Source organism: Eumetopias jubatus, unplaced genomic scaffold (genome assembly GCF_037043125.1).
Source record: "Eumetopias jubatus isolate StellerSeaLion01/CBP00866 unplaced genomic scaffold, mEumJub1_p1.0 scaffold_2, whole genome shotgun sequence".
In the NCBI taxonomy this organism is placed as follows: domain Eukaryota; kingdom Metazoa; phylum Chordata; class Mammalia; order Carnivora; family Otariidae; genus Eumetopias; species Eumetopias jubatus.
In genome coordinates, this window is record NW_028274808.1 from 160,155,589 (window position 1) to 160,169,477 (window position 13,889).

The 13,889-nt window shown below is 37.2% G+C and overlaps 1 long non-coding RNA gene across 1 annotated transcript; it reads left to right on the top strand.

Annotated features, from left to right (window-relative positions):
• Positions 1-546: 546 nt before the first annotated feature.
• On the top strand, positions 547-12,193 carry LOC114206765 (uncharacterized). The gene is made up of 2 exons (XR_003608718.2): positions 547-11,755; positions 11,879-12,193. It is a non-coding gene; the product is annotated as an uncharacterized LOC114206765 (long non-coding RNA).
• Positions 12,194-13,889: the final 1,696 nt, after the last annotated feature.

The following is a 13,889-nucleotide window of genomic DNA, read 5'->3' on the forward strand; positions in this document are numbered from 1 at the left end:
ATTAATTATCCCATAATAGTTGTGTTAAATATACTTTTAGATATAATAACCAACTTTATGTTATTTTTAGGAACATGCCTTTTATATAAGTTGAGATGTGAAGGTGATTTTTCTTTAAAACTTGAGTTATCTTGTTCTGTACTTTTACAAAGATGTTTAGATAGTAATGTAAGGGAAACCTAAATATTGTTTATATTATTAATCATAATTCTGTGTACTAGGGAGCAATATTCCCCTTCCTCCCACAATGGTAAATTGAACAACAGCGGTTGTTTGTAGCCTTAATTGACAATACTGAAAATAGAAATTCAGAATGCTAATCCTGATTTTGAAGTTGTTTCTGATGTTCTACAAAATCATCAAATTACTTGGCTTCTTTGCATTTATCTTTTTTCACAAAAGGAAGATACTATGACTACCTCATATTTTAAGTCATTTTGCTGTTATTTAGTCCTATATAAAAGAAATGAACAAGTAGCTTTTTTGACTACTTACAGAGTCAGCAGAAATCTGAGTTACTATCAAATTTTGCATTTAAAATTAGAGTACTTTATTTATTTATTTATTTATTTATTTATTTATTTATTTATTGTAATGATTTGCATGTTTAAAGATCACATAGACATTAAGTACAATACTTGAGAAAAGTTTCTTTCTAATACCCTGTAAGACGTAGTTACATTTCAGATACTTAAGCAAAATCATGCCCCCCCTTTAAATAGCATCTCTACTTCATAAACATGATGCTCTGAATTTGAGAGTTGACTGCTTTTTTCTCTTAATGAAGGATAGTGTATCGCTTTCTCAGCTCTTTATCTCAGAAATATTTCAGTAAACTCACCATACCAGGCATTCTTAATTTTGGCAGATAAGCCAAAATTGTATGTATTTGTTTTTAAAGAAAGTCAACCAGACTTTAAGAGAAGACAAGTAACGGATCAGTGTTTTGGCTACTCTATTGGACCATAATACATTCTCAAACTGCAGATTTCCTCTCCTGTTATCTTTCCTGCTGGTTCGTAATTTAGTATAACTGGTTCTAGTTCTTTCTTGACATAAATTCTATATGGATTTAAAATGTTCAAGAAGGAACAAGCATTCTGTTCCCTCAAGAAACCTTTTGCACTAATAAAAGACCACCTCCTTTCTCTTCTAGTAGCAGCTTATTTAATTAGGTAATTACAATAATCTCATTGCATTGCCATGAAGTCTTCATAAACAGGAGTTTGTTTTAACTGAAGTTATCACAGCTCTTTTAAAGTCTCTCTTTCTTTTTACATTTGTTGGAGCTAATGAATGACATTTTGTCCTCTCAGAAGAGTTAAGCATTATGAAGCTGGCAGTGGAAGCAAGGTAGACCTGATTGGAAAGCAGTGTGCTGAAATCTACTGGCTGAGAGAAATAACTGCATTGTTACTCTACACTTTGGTTTATAAGGGGCAAAATTATGCAATGGTGGGGAATTGCACAGAGCTTTATGCTTCCTTTTATATATCGTCTTTATGTATTACAATGGAACTTTTTTTTTAAAGAAAAAATACTGTTCAAGATAGAGTTTTCCTCTGCTATCCTGTCCTTCGAGAAGATAACGGGAGGCTACTTTGAATAAAGTATTCTTTTATTTATCGTTTATAATGTAAGTGTGACAGTTTTTTAAAAAACACTAAATAAAGGATTTTAGGAATTTATTCCTATATCCTTAATAAGCATGGAAAGTTTTCAAATAAAATAATCAGAAACTTACGGTAGGGGAGCAGTTAGGCAGACCCAAGATCAGGGTCCCTATTATGTTTTCAGGTAATTCTAGTTACATTCAGGTAAGTCTAGTAACATTTTAAAAAATGAAAATGACTTTTGTAAAATATATAGTTGAATCTTAAAAGGTATATATCATATTTTTCTTTCATTCTTAGGAAATTAACACCATTGTCAAACATCTGTGTTAAAACAAGATGGGGTTTAGATAAAAATTTTTTGGCCTTCAACATTGTGAAGAAATATGTAGATGGGTTATGTTTAAAGTGGTTTGGTTCTTGGTCCCATGTTGGTTGTAGTATATTTAGTCTTATAAAATCAAGTCCTAATTGACAGGGTTTTTCTAGTAAACAAATGGATTTCTAATTTGAGCCAGGGGACTTTTTTTTTTTTTTTTTTTACTTGCTTGCTTTGGCTAGTTGAGTTTTTGTTGTTAAGTGAGTTGGTTGTAATGTGTGACTTTAGTACGTGATTCTCTGCTTGAAACTAAAATGTGGGCTAATTTACAGCATTTGTTCTTTAAAGACTATACTACATTAAATAAAATTTTAAGCCAATTTAGGTGAAGTTGGAAAAGAGAGCCTGGCGCTTAGAGATCAAATCACTTTAAAAGAAATTGGCCAAACTAATGATGTCTGTTGAAATGACCATATGAATGAATACACATACAAATACTTCATCTGTATATATGATCTGTACAAATATCTGGGAGTAAAATAATTGACATCATGAATATGAGTTTAGGAACCATGCATAATAAAGAAACTTTTGTATTTATGTGTTCATAAACTTGCACATAGAAAAAAGTAGAGAAAAGGTACAACTTACATATTACCTTTTTTCACCAAAGATCTTATTTGAGTTGTCCCTAAATTTTAAAAGCTAATACGGCTTTTAAAATGGGGTTCTCAATTATCTTATTTAGGCTTAGCATTGGTTTTTAAGCTTTCAGGGGGAGGCAGAAATAATTCTAATCACTACTATAAATACACATATTTAGCAGTATTTAAAGTTCATCTGTTGTATTGTTTCAAATAAATACTTGTCATACACACTTTTACTTTTTTGTTTTACTTGGTTGAACCAGATTCTAGGGCAAACCTTTAAGAAATAATTCCACACATATGGGAAAAAAATACATGTATGTGCATACACACATACATGCACACACTCTTCATTCTATCTTGTAACTCAGTTGATCTTAGGCAGTAAAGATGCTTTCATCCCCATCACCTGGATTACTTTAGTTAAAATACAAAAGGACAATTCTATTTGAAACATTTAAAAACTAAGAGGGAAATTTTGTGTTTGTGGATTGTTTCCTCGAATCATCTCAGTATTGTAGTTTTGAAAGAATTGATTCCTTATTTTCTGAATTCCTGTTCTTTCAGTCACTCCTTATTTTCATTCTGACGAGAAAAATATGAGAGTTCTCAGAAGTGTATTCAGTTTCCTTTTTCACAAACGGAGACCTAAGCAAAAATGCCATTACCGCTGGCAGGCGTTACTATCTTAGAACCCAGCACAGAAAGCCTAAAAGGATAGCCCAACCTTTTGTACCTACAGTCTTAGATATTGTTAGATAGCCATTCAATTTTCTTTCCATTGTGTGTGAGATGAATATTTCTTGAGACTTTTTTGTTTGCTTTACTAAAGAAATCAAGAAAGAAAGAAAAAAAAACCTCAAAAAACAAAACAAACAAAAAACACCCTGTAACTCATGTGAAGCATGCAGGGTGTTGTAATTTCAGTTTGCAAAGTGGTGTGATACAATGTTGCTGAGCCAAAAGCACACGATAGATTTAATGTAGCCAATTGTGTACTTTTGAAAAAAAGAGTAACTGTTCCCTGTGAGTTAATTTTGGATTTTTTCAAAATCTCTCTTTTAGGCTTTGTGCTGGATTCTTCCAGACAAATGCGTATTCCATGTGGGCCACTGTTCTGCTAAATGCTCTCAGTTCTCCTTTTGCAATCAAGATTATGTTGCTAAGGAGATTTTGCTTTTATTGGTGCCATTGATTTGTGTTAATACGTTTTGAATACCTCTCCGTATTCTTCCGTAGACAAGGCCAAAAGAAAAACTTCCCCGAGTTTCCCAATTTACATTACAAATGGAGCGGTGGTGTAATGAAGCCGATATAAAGTGGGCAGTTGAAAGGGAACTAAAGAAGGGCACTCAAGTGAGAAATGAAGAAATGTGCCGAGTGTAGTCTGTGGGCTGCCTTCGGTCCAGCTGCAGGAACTGGCTCTGGCCAGAGGTAGAGTGAGTGAGCACCTCCCTCTTCAAAGACCACCCACTTTTTGGACCCCAGGCTGCATACCGTAGATGACCTCATTGACTAATATAGGGCCCTTAAAAAAAGTGAGAAACTCCTCCTCAAGTGGCAAAGATGGTTCCCTCTCACGCCCAAAATCCCTTTTTGAATTCTTCGTAGCGCATGACTGAGGCTATACTTTCTACACCTTAGGACCTTAGGTGTGATGTCGTCGTTGTCCCTTAAAAGAAGCGCTATGGATGAACCAGTTCTTTTGGGTTGTGAGGAGGAGTGTATTCAAATTTTGTTGTTGGTATGTCACTAGGTGCTAAGGATGTTAACTAGATTATCAGATTGAAGGTTTTAGTTATATGCCCCTTACTTGGTGTCCTATTCTAGACTTCAAAGACTCTCTTCACTATAAAACTCAAATGTTCTGAGGGGAAGGAGAATGCAAGTAGACATGTCGTGAACCAGTGAAGTGATTTGCTTAGGTGGCAGTACGTTGAAGGTGCTGAGGAATACCTTCGCGGCACAACCATACATACACTTTCAGTGGTTTACATTATTCTGACAGTCTGCTATTAACGCATATGGCTTTGCTCTGTTTTGTAATCACAAATACTGCACTGATACAAGTTGAAGAAATTTTAGACATTCTAAATTAGAAATGTTAAAAATAATATGGAAACTATGAAGAAAAATTGCTACATAAGTCTGAGCAAATTTAAAATTGATCACAAGGGAAGTATCTCAAGTGTTAAAAGGACAAGCCTGCATTATTTAGAGACAAGAAATGACTGTTTCTATCAAAACAATTACATCAGTAAAAACTCTAATAGTTCTTTAATGATGAATGATATGGGCAAGAAGCATAAATTCCAAAGGCATTCTGCTACCAGTGGGAAATATGAAATTTATAAGGAACATCTGAAAAGGAAATCCTTAATTCCTGTGTTTACAGTACCTTTTCATTAGATGGTTTTCACAAAAGATGCTTGTCAACTACTATGCTTCATAGATAAAATCTTAATTTCCAGACTAAATCTGGTAAGAATTTTTGTCTTACATTCCAAAATCTTGGTATACCCATATTCCTGGGTGTGTTTTTTTCCCTGTAATATTTTTAAAGCTTTTAAAATTAATTACCTATAGCTTAAAAGACTAAAGCTGAAAAGTATAGGGATGAACTTATATCTTCAGCCTGGCATATCTGACTGTATTTGTCAATGGTTTCTATATTAATGCTACCATTCTTCCATGCTGTAATCCTAAAATTGAGAATTTGTAAGAATGAGGAAAATAGGTAAGAATTAATTATAGGTGAAAGGTAATGAGAAATGAGAAACATAGTATTTTTGTATTATATATTGAGAGCTTCCCCCCTCCCCAAATTGGTATTAATCCATTGAAAGTGACTTCTACATTACTTTAAACTTTAGAATTCATATGCTTGGATAGCCCGACCTGAAGAAGTAGACAAACCTGTTCATGTAGGCAAAAAATAAGCAGTATAGTTTGAGCATCCAACATGTGCCAAAACTTTTGTGAAATTACTTTCAATATATAGGTAAAATTTACCAGACATATTCTAAGATTTATAAACTGATAAACCAGCTCTTCATAGTTAGTCTTCTGTATGTAATATACTACTACCTGCTGGAGGGTAGTTTTGTAAAAGAATGCAAGTGTAAGAAATCAACCACTCTGCCTTGATTGGTATTTGTTCTGTATTACTGCTTAGGGCAAAGATGAGTTAGGTTATTTATAAATGCCTGGCATGCTTGTAAATACTATCAAAATAATCAACGTTGCGGCTGGAAAAAGAGCTTTGAAGAAAGGATGTGTGTAGAAAAGCACTATCCTCTTTTCCAATTCTGTCAGTAGTGGGTTTTGCTCTTTAGCCATAGTCCACATCCATTGTTTAAAAATGTGGGATTTCAGAGCTGGAAGAAACCCCAGATGTGCCCTATGGGAGTATGCATTAGAATCAACTGGGAGTGTTTTTGTTTTTTTCAAATATACATGACTCTACTCCCACCCCTATTGGAATTGGGGGGAGAGGACAAGAGAGCTTGTGTGTTTTGGAAAATATTCTCAATTATGGTAAGACACTGTCCCTTCCTTTCCTAACCTTACGACCTAGGAAGTCTGTCACTTGTCTGCACTCCTAGATGGTTAGTGACAGCACCAGGACTAAAACCCCAGTCGTATGATCTCTAGTTCACAAATGTGGGGTCTTTCCTCCAATAAATGCCATAGAGTCTTTTTTGCAAACTTAGTGATTAAAAAAAAAAAACCCTAAAAGTAATTATTTGAAATCCAGAAAGCATTACAAAATTGATTGTGTAACTGAAAGAGGATCACCTAAAGCAAATTGTTGGACCCCCAAAAATTCCCCAAATTTCTTATCTCCAGAAGTGAGGAACTTTTAGCTTTATCTACTGCCCAACCTGAGAACTGTGACTTAGACGTTTAATTATTTATTGCTGGTCCGTGTGAAAACATTTAGAATGGCTGGCAGCCTACCAGGCCCTGAGTTAAACATTCTACGGCCTGACTAGACTGCTGGGTAGCCAACTTCACATCAAATTAAACACATTCTCTTCATGATGAATAGCTTGGAACCCAAAAACTTGATTTTGTTACAAAAAATGCAAGGGGTGTGTTGTTTTCTAAATTAAAATTATTTTATGTTTTACTGCCACCATTCTGGTTGTGATTTGATGTCAAGTGTATTTTCTTTGGTGGTGGTGAGATGGAAGAGAAATGGACAATGAGGGACTTTTGGTACTAATAAAATAAAAAAAGGACTCCAACAAGGTTGGACACAATGTAGCTTAGAGATGAACATTCATGAATTTTGTATTGAAAAAATTTACATTTCATTAACATTTTAAATTACAAAGGCAGGTCTACAAATACTGATTTGTATGTGTGTGTTCTCATTGCATTTTCCAAGCAAACAGTGAATAACGTAATGCTAACTTGACTATATCCTGTTTCCTTACCATTAATTTCCCTTTTTATTTTAAAGTGTGAGCTAACTGTAATGTGTAGCAACATTAATTTCAGTGAACCCCACTTTACATTTTCTGTAGATCTATGCACATAAACTCCATGTAATGTTCCCTTATGTAACAAATGCTTGGGGATAATGAAGTGTAGTCCGAGCATCATTGCTCAGCTATGTAGTAAAGCAATTCTCCACAGACTTGCCACTCTAGTTCTGCATCCACATGGATAGCAATCAACTGTCTTGATAATGAGTGACAATATAAAAACGGAATGTTTGACAATATTCCCTAGAGATTAGAATTATTCAACTTCAGTTTGTCATTCTTTTAAACATGTACTCTGGGAAGTTCTGTGAAGTTAGAAGGAATTTGAAAGGGTTGAGGAAATAGTGGCTGGCTGATGTAATGAATGGGAATGTTGGAACTGAGAACTCAAGGAGCTGGCTGTCCAGCAGGCTGCCGGTTGAGGGTAATTGACAGGCAGGTGCCTGAGAAATGACAGGAAAGGCCCTAGTTTTAGTTATTGGCATCAGTAATAATGGCATTATGGCTCTAGGTTGTGATTGAAGAAGAAAATCGTGTATCATATGAATTTAAAGTGTGTTAACTATTCAGTTGCAGGAAGTTACAGCATCTAAAAACTGAAAGCCCTTTAACCAGAATCTCTCATTTAAGAACTTGTTCTTGTGTAGTTTGAAAATTTAGCAGCTTAAGAAAAACATAGTTTTAGATATATTTTTGGTAGAACTATAAACTTTAAAAATCACAGAATTAAGTATTTACTTTTATGAAAGTGCTTTTCCTTTGAATGCTTGGAGCATTCTCAGAAACTTAACATAGTTTGGAGTTCTCTTGTTGAAGAAGCGGCCATCAGTGAAGAATACAGCCTTTTGATGTTGTAGTATTACTGAGCTCTGACAGTTGTCTTTCTTATCTCTGTCTCCTTCCAGCAGTGTGGAGCCCCCTATCACTGGGCTTTCCATGTGTTGTAACTGAATGCAACATTTTCAGGCATGAATGGGTAAACATGAAGAATTTCTTGGTTATCTCTGTGGTTCTGCCATTAAACTACTCTGATTTACTCATCACAGTTGCATTCTTGGGATGAATTTGTATTAAGATCACAAATGAAATTCATTAACTCATTCAAAATCAACCGGAGAATGTTTTTAATTAAACAGGAAGATGACGTACAGAAGCTGGCAATGTTGAAACCTAGATACTTAAATAGTACGTCTAAAATTAATTGGGGGAATATTGATATAGTTTAAAACAGAAGGAATAAAATAAAAAGTGATTTTTGTTTTTAAATAATTCGAAGTGTTGGCCAAAGATAGTAGTCATTCTGCCTTGGAATAACATTTGGATTTCAGAATTTGAGTTTTATTTTCATGTTTGTTTTGACAAAATGCTTATTTTGCTTTCTTCAACATGAAAAGGTTTAAGGCTTTGAACTTTTTGAAACTGCTAGATCTAATTGTTGAAGTTTTGAAAACAAATCCAAGGGAATGTCAAAAATAAATAAGTTAGAATTACTATTGCAGCAAACCCATCTACTCACAAAATTGCCTTTCAAAGATACCTTTTTCTCAAAAACAAAAGAGGGAAACATATTTTACAAATTTATTATTGTCATTTTAATGCCACTTCAAGTGTGTTTTCTTTGACTCCAATTTTAACAGTTTAAAAATAGATGATTACCGAATCTTTTTTTCTTAAAGCAAAGGAGTCCAGCTCAATATGTTAAATCTACTATTAAAAGTTGCCCTGTTAGTATACTTTTCTTCATGGGATTGTCCATTACACTTAAGTAGACAAAATAAGTTAGCTCATTTATTTCACACTATATGACTTTGTTTCTTCCAACTATAGCTTCAGCTTTAAAGAATACCTTCATCATTTTTTTTTGCATCAGCTCAGAATTCAGAAGGCATAAAAGAAGTTGCTAGTTTTCATTCTCTTCAGTATGCTTCCATAAAGTAATCCTTACATAATGTGAAGTTTGTTTTGTTTTTGTTATTAGTGTTTCTTTTCCTACTAGTTACCAATGTGAAGTTTGTTTTGTTTTTGTTATTAGTGTTTCTTTTCCTACTAGTTACCAAAGAGATTTATTATGACAGTGCCCCCAAATCATGTAAGTTGTGGCCTGGAATAGCAGATGACGACTTCTTTAAAAAGGTGTATTGAAGGGCACCTGCGTGGCTCAGTTGTAAGCATCTACCTTCCGCTCAGGTCATCATCCCTTCTCAGCCAGGGGTCTGCTTCTCCCTCTCCCTCTGTCCCTCCCCTTCACTTGTGCATGTGCGCGCGCTCTCTCTCAAATAAAATCTTAAAAAACAAAAAAACACATGCATTTAGAAAAGTGTTGAAGGGTACTTCTAAGAGATGACATTGCTGTAACCTAAAGACCTGTTGAACTTCCCTTCCTGAGTGAGACAAAAAAATCAAGCTAACAAGTTATCTTGCAATCCACAGTAGATCTTCAGAAAGTCGTCTGAAAACCAATTGCCCCTCACTGTGGCTAATCCACAGTTTACTAAATGATTAATGTAGATTTGCAGGTAAGAGAGCTAGAAATATGTTACTAATGAAAATTGTTCTCCTTAATAGAGTCCTACTTTAAATTGGTTTGATGAAGAAAGGTTTCAAACGATGTATTAAGCTTGGCCCATTCTCAGACATTGTACCAAGGGCAAAGGATATTAAAGGAAATAACATCTCTCTGCTTCTGAAGAGTTGAGGCTGGAGGAGTAAGCATGTAATGTGATTCGGTAACAGCCAAGGGAATTACATGGCATGGCAGGGCTACCAAAGGGCAATACACTTTGTGTTGGGTGGGAAGTTCAGTGAAGTCTGCAGGAGAGATAGTAAAGGTGATTTTGAAGAATCAGTGGAAACTTAATGGACATGTGCAGAGACGGATATAAATATGGTGCATTAAAAAACTGAGGGGTTGGTTCTGAGAAATATAGGGAACAAATAGTTGCCAGAGGGGACGGAGGTGGGGGGATGGGCACAATCGGTGAAGGGGAGTGGGAGGTACAGGCTTCCAGTTAAGGAATGAATAAGTCACTGGGATGAAAGGTCCAGCACAGAAAATGAAGTTAGTGGTATTGTAGTAGCATTGTATGGTGACAGATGGTAGCTGCACTTGTGAACATAGCATCACATACAGAGTTGTAGAATCACAACATTGTACAGCCGGAACTCATACAACATTGTGTGCCAACTACAAACACACACACACTGCCAACAACAAAAATGGCGTTCTCCATGATGGGAAAATAGGGGAATATGGTCTGGTATGTAGTAATTACATGTTAAATTAATAAATTACGAGGAGGCATCAAGGGAAGGCCAGAAGGGAAGGATGAGACGTATATCATGCTGAAATTTTAACTCCAACCTGAAGCTGTTGAGAGATTTTTGGAAAATGAATGGTCCCGGTCAATCTGTTATTGATAATACTCATTCTGACTGTGAAATCAGCCAAAATAAGCTCCATTGTTAGTGTCTTAACTTGTAAAGCTAACAGGTCATAATTCCTTTGTTCCATAACTCATTATTCTAGCAGTAAGACTAAATAATAGGTAAGATAGAAGGAATGGATGTGTAGAAAATGGCTTTGCCCTTTAACTGAAAGACTAGCTTTCTAACAATTGAGGGTCATTATCTGGGAATTTATCAAGGAATCTCTGGAATCAAACCTGGAATCTAATTCTGGTACCACTTTCTAGCTGTGTGATCTTGGGGATGTTACTTAACAGCTCTGTGTCTCATGTGTAAAATAGATGTATAATACCACCTGTTTCAAGAAATCGCTGTGAGGATTAAATAACATAATGCATATGTTCCGCTGGTAATGCCACCTAACCCAAAACCACAAGGACGAGTAGGAGTTGAACAAAATGGGGTTTATTGCTTGTTGAAACCAGAGCACACACAATGGGGAATCAGTGAGGGTATTGCAATCGGCACTGAAAGGACTTCATTATAGGATTTGGACTCAGGTAATTTGGAAGAGTTCAAGGAAGCAAGAGTTGGCTTTGAATTTCGATTCTCTCAGGAAGTGGGGTAATTTTATGATTGGATCTTGTTTAGAAGGTGGGAAGAATGAAGCAAAGTTAAAGTTGTAACTGGTAAAAAGCAGCAGTGACTAGTATTGGGGGGAGAGGGGGAATGTTTGGAATTTGTGCTTTGCACTGTGGCTTTTTGTCCATCCTTAGACGAAATCATGAAGAGGTCTTAATCTGTTTGTCTCATTTCATCAGGGTCACGGAGCAACCTTGCCTAGTAGTGATGTTCTGTGAGATTCAGTTTATGTTCAACAGGGGAACGCCAAAGGCCTCGCTGGTAGCAGGCCAGCCTCCCCATGCTAGGGGCTGCTTTTCCCTTTTTCATCACTTAGCACAATGCCTGGCCTAAAGTTCAAGTTTAAGAAATATTTCTTAAGGAATTGTAACATTGAGCCCAACTCTCAGAAATACATCTGAATCTAGCAGAGTGGACAATTCCGCCTATTTTTGGAATGAATATAACAGTGTTTTCCAATTCTATTGGCCTCTTCTATGTGAACAGATTTTTCTTACGTTTTAGATTTTTACTTTGAGTTAGTATTTTTCATACTCAGAAAGGATAAATCAGAATGTTAAACTTCTGATTCTTGGAACATTTTTACAAAAGTTTAACTGAAAGTTTGAAAATCGAATTCCAGCATCTCTATTTTATGTAAGTATAACACTTTATAGTGTTTATCATGACTGAACTTAAGTGTAGTTATTTGTATGATATCTGTGTTCCCAGATATGCTGCCAGAGCAGGTCCCATTTTGCCTTGTTATTTTATCTCTAGCCCTCTGCACAGTGCCTGGCACAGACTGTCGAAGAAATGGTCGTTGAGTCACTGAAGGAGGAAAAGAAACTGCTTGGAAAGCGGAACTGAAACTAACATGCATTGAGTGGTTCCTCATCGCCAGGGGCGATTTTTAGACACTCTACAAAAGTTACAATGAAATCCTGGACATAAAGGATAATTTCTCTATTCTGCCAAGGATGCTTTGACGCACGCGGAAGAAACTTGCTCTTCTAGGAAGCGATTAAGCTCGATTTCAGATCTGTGTTATTCATCAGACATTTAATAAACACTCCTATTGCACGGGGAATTCAACTTCTCAGAGCCTGTCATTAGCATCTGCTGCCTTGTAATTAAAGCAGCTCCTTCATCTGCTCTCCCTCTGTCGTAGTCACCCTGGAGTCTCAGTGTGTTTTAAACATAGCTGTCCCTGGCTGTCCTTCCACCTAGCCGCTGAATGCGGCGCGAGAAAAACCTACAACCGGTGCTAATTTCATAGTTACTACCGGGAGTTGTTACTCTACTTCACAAATAACCTGTGTTCTCTTGCTGTCCAAAATTGCTTTGCCCTACCTTCACTTCCCTCTTAAGTGTCCAGCCCTGGCCGCCTCTTACTACTGGATCTTTTCATCAGCATACAAATATTCTCTTCCTCCTCCCATCTTTAAACAAAACAAAACCCTCCCCGGACCTCAGATCCCTTTCTGGCGCTTCTCTCACCCCTCACGGAGTGCTTCTCAGAAGCTTCCTCACATCCCAGCTGACGTGTGCTGACCCTAACAAGGTTTTGGTTGCCCTCTCCCCTGAAAGATGACCGACACCACTTTGCCCAATCAGGGGTCGATTCTCTGTTACTCTGGAGCAGGGGCTCAGTTGGCCATTCCATCCTCTTCTGTGCTGTCCTTCCCTGTTTCTCTGACAGCATGCTCTCCCAGTCACTTGCTCCTGGATCCATCTGTTGGCTCCAGCTCCCCAGATGCTGGAGGGCTTCAAGGGTTCAGGTCCAGGACTTGACTCGTGCCCTTCTCTTTTCGTACCCGATCTCCTCTGATCCCATGGTTTAGAAGCAAGTTTCTATAGCCAGCCCTGACCTATCCACTGAGCTGTAAGTTTAGATAGCCCGATGCCAGTTAACACTTCTCTGCTGGAATAACTAATAGCCATTTTGCACTCGGAATGGCCAAAGCAGGACTCCTGGTTTTCTCCCTGTGAAAACTGATCTTTCTTCAATCTCCTACAGGTCAGTATGTGACTTCTCCTTTCACTTGGATATTTGAGACAAGAACCCAGGAGTTGTCGTTGACCCTCCATTCCCCTACTCCCCGTACGCTCTCTCAGAAATACATCCTCCGTACTTGAATCTCTCCATCTCATTGCTTTCACTTTTGTCTAAGCTTCCATTACCTTCTGTCACTTCTTAGAGGAGTTGTTGCTCTTAACCGGTTTTCCAACTTCCTTTGTAATCTGGTCCTTGCCTACCTTTTGCCTTCATCTCCTTCCCAGCACCTGGCCTCACCTAACTGCAGTCTGGACACGTGGTCTTTTCTGAGTAGAATGACTAGCTTTTCTTGTCATTCGGGCCTCGGCACCAACATCTCCATCAGTGAAACCCATCCCAACCACTCAATCTGAATTAGCCCCTCCACCCGGTCTGTACCCTACTGTATTTTTTCTTTTCTTTTCTTTTTAAGATTTTATTTATCTATTTGACAGAGAGAGACACAGCGAGAGAGGGAACACAAGCAGGGCGAGTGGGAGAGGGAGAAGCAGGCTTCCCGCGGAGCAGGGAGCCCGATACGGGGCTCGATCCCAGGACCCTGGGATCAGGACCTGAGCCGAAGGCAGACGCTTAACGGCTGAGCCACTCAGGCGCCCCTGTATTTTCTTGATTATACTTTGCAGTGTCTGCATTTATCTTATTTATATTTTTGTCATGTGGTATGTCTTCTATGAGATTTTCAGCCCCATGAAGTTGAGGACATTGGCCAATTTAAATCCCAGCACTGTATTC